The following is an 8,348-nucleotide window of genomic DNA, read 5'->3' as shown; positions in this document are numbered from 1 at the left end:
CTATAATAGAATGTAGTTTTGAATATTTGTGTCTATTTCGTCAATCATTTATAAAAGCATTTCATGCATTTGCAGTTCAAAATATATCTCAAAAACATTTAATAAAGCAGTTGTAAAAACATCGCATGTATTCTCAGTCTCAAAAATGTAAAGAGTAAAAGGGAATCAAATGAACTCACTATATGATATTTTGTAGTAAAAATATGCGTACGATGATACTGAACAATGCAGATTGGCCTCGGATTCACGAACCTATATCATTCATATATATATTAAAACATATACTTGTAATCGAACAAATATATATATATATATATATATATATATATATATATATATATATTAATATTAATGATATAACTTTTATATTATGTATTTCTTTATTTAATTGAATATATTCATTTCATATATTTTGAATAAATATTAATATAGGTAAGTTAAATAAATTTATATGAGGATCATTTGTTTGTGAAATTAATAATTGTGATAATACTAGTATTAGTAATAATATTGATATTGTACAATAGTAATGATAAAAGTGATAATAATAACGTTAATAAAAATTATGATATTAATAATGATAATATTACTAAGTTGTATTAAATATATTTTTTTATATATGTATACATATTATTTCTTTGTTAAAAATATTAATTTATATAATTAATAATAATAGTAAAACTTAATAATACAAATTATATATTAAAACTAAAATTAAAAACTAATTAATTAATTAAAACCCTAATTATAATTATAATTAAAATAATAAACCCTAACGTAATTAGTGCTTTAAGGATTCTGACAAGTCAAATCAACCCATGCGATCGCATGGATTTAGTTCTTCTTGATCATGCGATCGCATGATCAGGAAGTCCAGGAAGTCTTTAGGCTTTTATCAGGCTTCGGCCCAGCTCTTTTCTATTTTTTTTTAAATTCACAAAAATATATAAAGAAAATATTTATTAAAATAAACTTATATTTTAAAACTAAATATAAAAATAAAATCTTAAAAATATATTTTTTTTCTTTTTAATGTTTAAATTTTTTTTTCTTTTTAATGTTTTATATTTTTTTTCTTTTTAATGTTTTATATTTTTACAAATATAAATTAAAAATATAGCGTTTCGCCGAGTCCCCGGCAGCGGTGCCAAAAACTTGATGAGTGCAAGCGGTGGTGTACAAAATACTATTATTTTTGTTATGAAATAATATTAGATACGATACAATTTTACACAAGTTATTTATTTATTTATAGAATGGATATACCTAAACCTTGCTACAACACTATAGGCAGTGTACCTAATCGTAGAGTCTTGTAGTTTTTAGTAAGTTCGGTTCGTTCCACAGGGAGCTAGCTGAGTTTAACGCTATATTTTTAACAACTATATATATATATATATATATATATATATATATATATATATATATATATATATATATATATATATATATATATATATATATATATATATATATATATATATATATATGTATATAATTATATATAGTAATTTTATTATAAAAGGGGGTTTTTACCGTTTAATGACCGGTTTGTCGGTTTTAAATAAAGCGTAAGATAAATGACGATAATATAAATGTCAGAATTTAAATTGCGATAAAGTAAATTGCAGTAATTAAAATGACAGTAAATAAAAGTACGATGAAATATGAAATAAAAGTATTATGCTTATTTAAACTTCCGTAATCATGATGTTTGACGTTTTGATTTTAATTAATTGTTACCCGGGTTAATTGTCCTTTGTCCTGGTTTATTTGATACCTATCTGATTTTTGTCCATAATAGTCCATCGGTCATAATTATAAAATGCTCGTCAAATTAACCTTATTCCCGAAGTCAAATATTCCAACTAATTAGGGATTCGAACTATAACAAGGTTTTAATACTTTGTTAACAATTACACCAATTATCCTTGTATGTAATCTATCCCTGTTTTAATGAGATATGAATATTAATTTACCCACTTGATAAGAATGAATAATCAATTACCCAATCCGAATAATTAATTAAATGATCGTAAAAGATGTCGTATAAACGTCACTAAATAGAACATACATAATCATTTTAATAATTATTAGATTAACTAATTTACAGATAGGTTCGACAGATTCTAATGAGTTGTCATTCGATTACACAATACCCCCTATCTATTAATAGTCAATAGTCCAATGTCCAAAGTGTCGGTCTTTTGTCCAAACCTTAATTATGGTACAAAATCTAATAACCCCGTCTTAATATTTAGTCTAACATCACGATTACTTTGGCTTAAATAAGCATAATAATAACTTAGTTACGAGACATTAAATTAAAAAGGAAGAACATAGCTTATAGTGGTGATTAATTGCGTAGCGTTGCACGGACAGAATTTCGACTTTAAAACCCGTAAACATTTCTGACAATAACTCAATTATTATTAAATTTAAATTAAAATTAAAATTAAAATTAAAATTAAAATTATAAATATAAATATTTATTATGATTACAGAAGGAAAGAAATGAAAAGAGTGTACATAATTCGGCAGAAAACGTTGCTATTTATAAAACTTGGCCTGCTACAGTAACTCATGCGAGTGCATGACTTTTGTGCCTACTGGCCATGCGATCGCATGGCCATCATTTTTCTGGTCACATTGATTTGTTTGCTAGTCTGCCGACACTTATAAATATATATATATATATATATATATATATATATATATATATATATATATATATATATATATATATATATATATATATATATATATATATATATATATATATAATATATATATATATAATTTTTATATAATTATATATATATTATTTTATTTTCATGTGTATAGTTGACTTGTAATTTTAGGTCCGTTGACTCGCGCGTTGATGCTCGGTTTATGTCTCGGTTCCGGATTTTCGAACGTCCTTTCGCACGCGTAGATATCTTGTACTTTACATTTCGCGATTTGTAATTTGCACAAAAAAATTATTTTCCTTAACTCCCAAAATCCGCGCAAGTCTTTTAACTCACTTTTTAGGACGCTTTTGACTGCACTATGGCTTTAAGGACCCTTTTCCAGTTTTAGTGGCACTTTTTCTTCAATTCTTTAATCTTCGTGCTTCGTCTTCGTATTTATTTATTTAAACGATTACAACTTAAAAATAGAACAACTACAACTAAAAATATTACATATTGGGATGATATTGCGACTAAATATATGTTCATTTAGAGCACTATCAAATATCCCCACACTTGAACGTTGCTTGTCCTCAAGCAATATAGAACTTGAAATTAAATCACACTTCACTCGAATCACTTTTTATTCTCACGCTTTATACATCAGTGATTTTAATACGGTGGTATAAACAGTGATAGTAACAATGTGGTTTACAGTTTCACATGACTATGAAAATTTAGATCCTTTAAGAAAATTGGATCTTTATGAAAACATTTGATCTTTTGAAAATTCATTCTAGCTTTTACCCTAGATAAGTTTTCAGGAATAACCCTTCACCGGTGTTTGCAAAATATTTTTGTGGGTTTTGTGGGTTTCATATTTGAAAATTTTAGCTCAAAACTTAAGGTTTTGTGTCACCCACTTGCTACCCTTGTATTCGGAAAGCAACACGTCCAGTATACTTGCTCCGTATATTACCTTTCGGTAAACTACCGTCCAGTTGTAAAGGAAAGCGTTGAACGAGCAACTGTTAAGGCAATATCTAATGACATGCAGATGTTCATGGTCCACAACGTGTCGGATGCAATTACTATCCTTTGTAGGAGAAATAGTAAAGATCACCCTAAAAATTTTCGGTCTGGCACAAGGTCCTGTCTTCGACCATGTTATGCAACCACCATTCTTACGGTTGACACCCGATTTGGTTCAGGTGACCTAATGAATTCTAGTGAATTCTCAGGATTTTACGTTCAATGGTAATGAACGCAATGAAAATAGGTTTTCAGAAAACAAATCGATTTTATTTTGATCAAAATATTTTCTCGTTCAAGCTCGAGTTTAGATATCATCGATTTCCATGAGTTTGTAATTCTCAATCTTTAAGGTTAATCTCAAGGATTGAGTAATATCAGTCTTAAAAGCTGATTTTTAATCTTTAAGGAGATTATCTTTTCTGGAGGTCTGATTCATTAGTCTTATCAAGATAATTTGCACGGCGCCTTCCCCATTTTACGAGACAGGTCCTCTCATGGTTAGGATAAGTCTGACCACTTAGAGACCCTGTTTGATGTTGAGGTCCGTGGATTTCCTGCTGATTTTAGAGATGATTTTTCAAGATTTTTCGTCAACCTACAGCTAGTCTGGACGACAACTTCCTGACCTAAATCAAGAAGCGCGTGTCTTTTTTGGAAGACTTTACTTCCTTTTAATGATGGAATTGATTCATCGTGTAGATCCATCTATTCTTTCAAAGGTATTACAGTAAATCGGGTAAAACTGATTAGTTTAGTCCAAAGCAAAAGTACCTGCAATAATCTGTACCAAATATGTGATATGTGTTTTAAAGAAATTGGTAAATTCTTCCCACACTTAGCTTTTATTTATTCTTTTCTTTGCCTTTTTATTCTCTTCTATTCCATTTTAAATGAATTCAAGCGTTTTGGGTTGTTTCTCCATTTATGTTCTCTCTGAGGTAACAATAATTTCGGCATTAACACCTAGTTTTATCGTTTATAAATATGTATAAACATGATTTTGAATTCATTTAGTTGAAAATTTTTCAAATTTTCACAAAATTTGGCAATTAAACTAAGTGTAAACCCGAGAGAATTTATAACCCTTCTCCACACTTGAGATCATGCAATGCCCTCATTTGCATGAAATCAGACTATAATTATAAATTCATGAGGGTGATTAGTGTAGAAAAGTGATTAAAAATACCGAGTTTGCAAACATATTATTTTATATCACATTTGATATTTTGCGTCTTGTCGTCAAAATTAGTAACTTTTGCTGAACTTTAATTCCAGTCTTTGAAAGTGCGCTGTTTTACCCTGTTTTGTTCATAAGATAAACTACAAACATATAATATATATATATATATATATATACATATATATATATATATATATATATATATATATATATATATATATATATATATATATATATTATAAAACCTTTATTTATTAAAACAATTTAAATGAATAATGTTTTTACATTTTTTTTCCTTTTACTTTAGGTAGTTTCTGTATGTTTACCTAGTCCGTCCCTGGACAAAATGTAAAATTTGTCGTTTTTAAAGCGATTGTTTTAAAAGCAAAGATTTTTTTTGGGGGTTTTTTAATTTTCTTGGTATACTTTAGATCAATAAAATTAAAAATAATGATAACAAAATTTTTTGCCCCGCCCTTGGGTAAAGCAATTTCGATTCCATGACCTAGTCTTCAACTTACGATGAATTTTAGAAATTATTTTTTAAACTTAATGAAATAATGTAAATTTTGTTTTTAAATTCACACAAAACTTAAATTTAAAAAACGTATTAATTTCAGACAAAACCTACAAAACAAAAGAAAATTCAGAATGGGGGGAGAAAACTAGTTCTTTAGTGTCTGCTAGTGGAAAAGACCAATCGAATTCCATTCTCGGAACTACATGAGGACAGAACAACTAACCCTAGACAGCATTATTTTTTAGAACATTTGAATCTCCCCACACTTAGGTAGCTGTGGTGTCAAATTTGTGATTAACTTCATTGTCAATTTCTTTTGGACCATAATCAACTTGCATATCTGTGACTTTTGCTTTAAGCCATTGGTCGGATTCCTGTGTAATATTCACAAATTCAACTAGTTTTGCCTTTTCTTTAGGCGATAGATTGGATACTAACCGGTTACATAACTTAAAGTTCCCCTTGGTTCTAGCATCGCGAATCCGTTTAATAAGTTTCTTCATTGAACTATTAATAACGGGGTCATTTAATTTTGTATCAACAACGGGGTTCTTTATTATCAGATCATCATTAGGTGTTGCTTCATCTTCCCCACACTTAGGCGTTTTATTATTGTTAAGCACTACTGTTGGAGTTGGTAAAACAATATGGTTCTTACCAATCATTTTTTTGGTTCAACGGTTTTGGTTGGTGGAGATTTAGACTTTCGACTTACAAAGGTGATCGATTTTTCATCATTACTAAGTGTCATTCTACCCTCTCTTACATCAAATAATGCTCCGGTGGACGCTAAGAATGGTCGACCTAAATTTAGAGGAATGTTTGGGTCCTCTTCAATGTCAATGATAATAAATTCGACTAAAAAGGTTAAATTACCCACTTGAACGGGTGTTGTCAGCAATTCCAACTGGGTGCTTAATGGTTTGATCAAAGAGTCGAACACTCATTTTCGTTGGACTTAAATCACCTACACCTAATCTTTTATATAATGAAAGAGGCATAACACTTACACTCGCACCTAAATCTGCTAGTGCATCATACATGACACAATCACTAAGTAGACAAGGAACAATAAATTCACCCGGATCACCCAACCTGGGTGGAGGTTTTGGTGGAACTGTCTTCACCGGGTTTATTTTTACGGTTTTTATTTCTTGCACTTTCTTATTCTTCTTCTTCTTTCCAGAGGTATCACAAATTTTATTACCTATTACTTGCTCATACTCAACTCCTTTTCTTGGAAACGAGATGGGTGGTATGTATGGTGCCACCACTGGCTTTACATACTCGGGTAGTGGTGGTGTTGTAACTTCTTCATTGTTACTCACATCTAAAACCTTCCCATCTTCTGATGCTAGTTTTTCAAAATTCGTTGAAACCATATTAACATTCTCATTCTGAGGATTTACTTCAGTATTACTCGGTAGCTTTCCTTGTTCTTCTCACTCATCATGCTAGTAAGAGTACCTACGTGTTTTTCTAGATTCAAAATGGAAGCTTGTTGAGTTCTTAATGACTGATCAAACCTCTCATTTGTTTGGGTTTGAGTTGCAATAAATTGTGTTTGAGATTCCATTAGCTTTCCCATCATTTCTTCTAGATTTGGCTTTTTCTCTTTGATTTGTTGTGGTAGTTTATACAAGCTAGGTCTTTGTTGATTGAAAGTGTTGTTTTGAGTTGGTTGGTTATTCGGACCTTGTTGGTTGTACGAGTTATTGTTGGGTCCATTTGGATTGTAAAGAATGTTTTGATTTCGATTGAAGTTTGGCCTTGGCGGTTGATAATTATTTTGATAATTATTTCCCAGCCTTTGGTTCATGTAGGAAACATTCTCACGTTGTTCCATCGTTTGCTCATTGTGACAATCTTTCGTTAAGTGTGGTCCACCGCATTGCTCACAACTGATTCGTATTGCGTGAATATCTTTATTCATCTTTTCCATTCGTCTCTCGAAAGCATCTATTTTTGCGAAAACGGAATCAAAGTCATGGCTGGAATCGGCTCTAGCCGCTTTAGATGAACGAAAAATATCTTTTTCCTGATGCCACTCATGCGAGTGGGAGGCTGTGTTATCAATGATTTTGTGAGCTTCGGTTGCGGTTTTCTTCATAATGGAACCACCAGCTGCTGTGTCGATGTCTTTTCGTGTAGCAACGTCGACACCCTGGTAGAATATTTGTACTATTTGATAAGTGTCTAAACCGTGTTGAGGGCATCCTCTCAATAACTTTTCGAATCTTGTCCACGCCTCATATAATGTTTCATTTGGCTTTTGTGCAAACTTAACAATTTCTCCTTGAAGTCTCACGGCTTTAGATGCCGGAAAGAATCTTTTAAGAAATTTCTCAACTAAAAAATCCCATGTGTTAATCGCCCCTTCAGGTAACGATTCTAACCAATCTTTGGCTTCTCCCTTTAAAGTCCAGGGAAACAACATGAGATAGATCTGTTCATCCTCAACTTCTCTGATTTCGAATAGAGTACAGATCCTATTAAAGGTTCGAAGATGTTCATTTGGATCTTCTTTTGGCGTACCACTATATTGGCATTGATTAGTTACCATGTATAGGATTTGTCCTTTGATTTCATAATCTGTCGCATTAATGTCTGGTTTAATAATGGCGAGACCTTGGCCAGTGCGTGTGGCTCTCATTCGGTCTTCCATACTTAGAGGTTCCGTTATTTTCATAATTGAATTTATTGAATACGAATTACTAGAGGATTCTGATTTAACGGTTTCTTCCTCGAAAATCTCTGGATGGGTAACTTGTGGTTCAGAAAGAATGATTAGTGGTTCAGGATCTCTGAATTGTCCTTGAATATCCTCCAGATTCTCAATTGTGAGGTCGGGTTCAAAAAATAGATTATCGGAAATTTAAATTGGAGTACTTGGTTGACTAGATGACGATTCTAAAGAAAAATCAATGGCGACAATGTTGGC

The 8,348-nt window shown here is 30.9% G+C and overlaps 1 non-coding gene across 1 annotated transcript; it reads left to right on the top strand.

Moving 5' to 3' along the window:
• Positions 1–7,605: 7,605 nt before the first annotated feature.
• LOC139886728 (small nucleolar RNA R71) lies at positions 7,606–7,712 on the top strand. Its single transcript, XR_011772599.1, has one exon. It is a non-coding gene; the product is annotated as a small nucleolar RNA R71 (small nucleolar RNA).
• Positions 7,713–8,348: the final 636 nt, after the last annotated feature.

This window comes from Rutidosis leptorrhynchoides, chromosome 1 (genome assembly GCF_046630445.1).
Source record: "Rutidosis leptorrhynchoides isolate AG116_Rl617_1_P2 chromosome 1, CSIRO_AGI_Rlap_v1, whole genome shotgun sequence".
Taxonomy (NCBI): Eukaryota; Viridiplantae; Streptophyta; class Magnoliopsida; order Asterales; family Asteraceae; genus Rutidosis; species Rutidosis leptorrhynchoides.
Note: the sequence above shows the minus strand (reverse complement) of the source record. Positions and strands in the feature narration are given on the sequence as shown.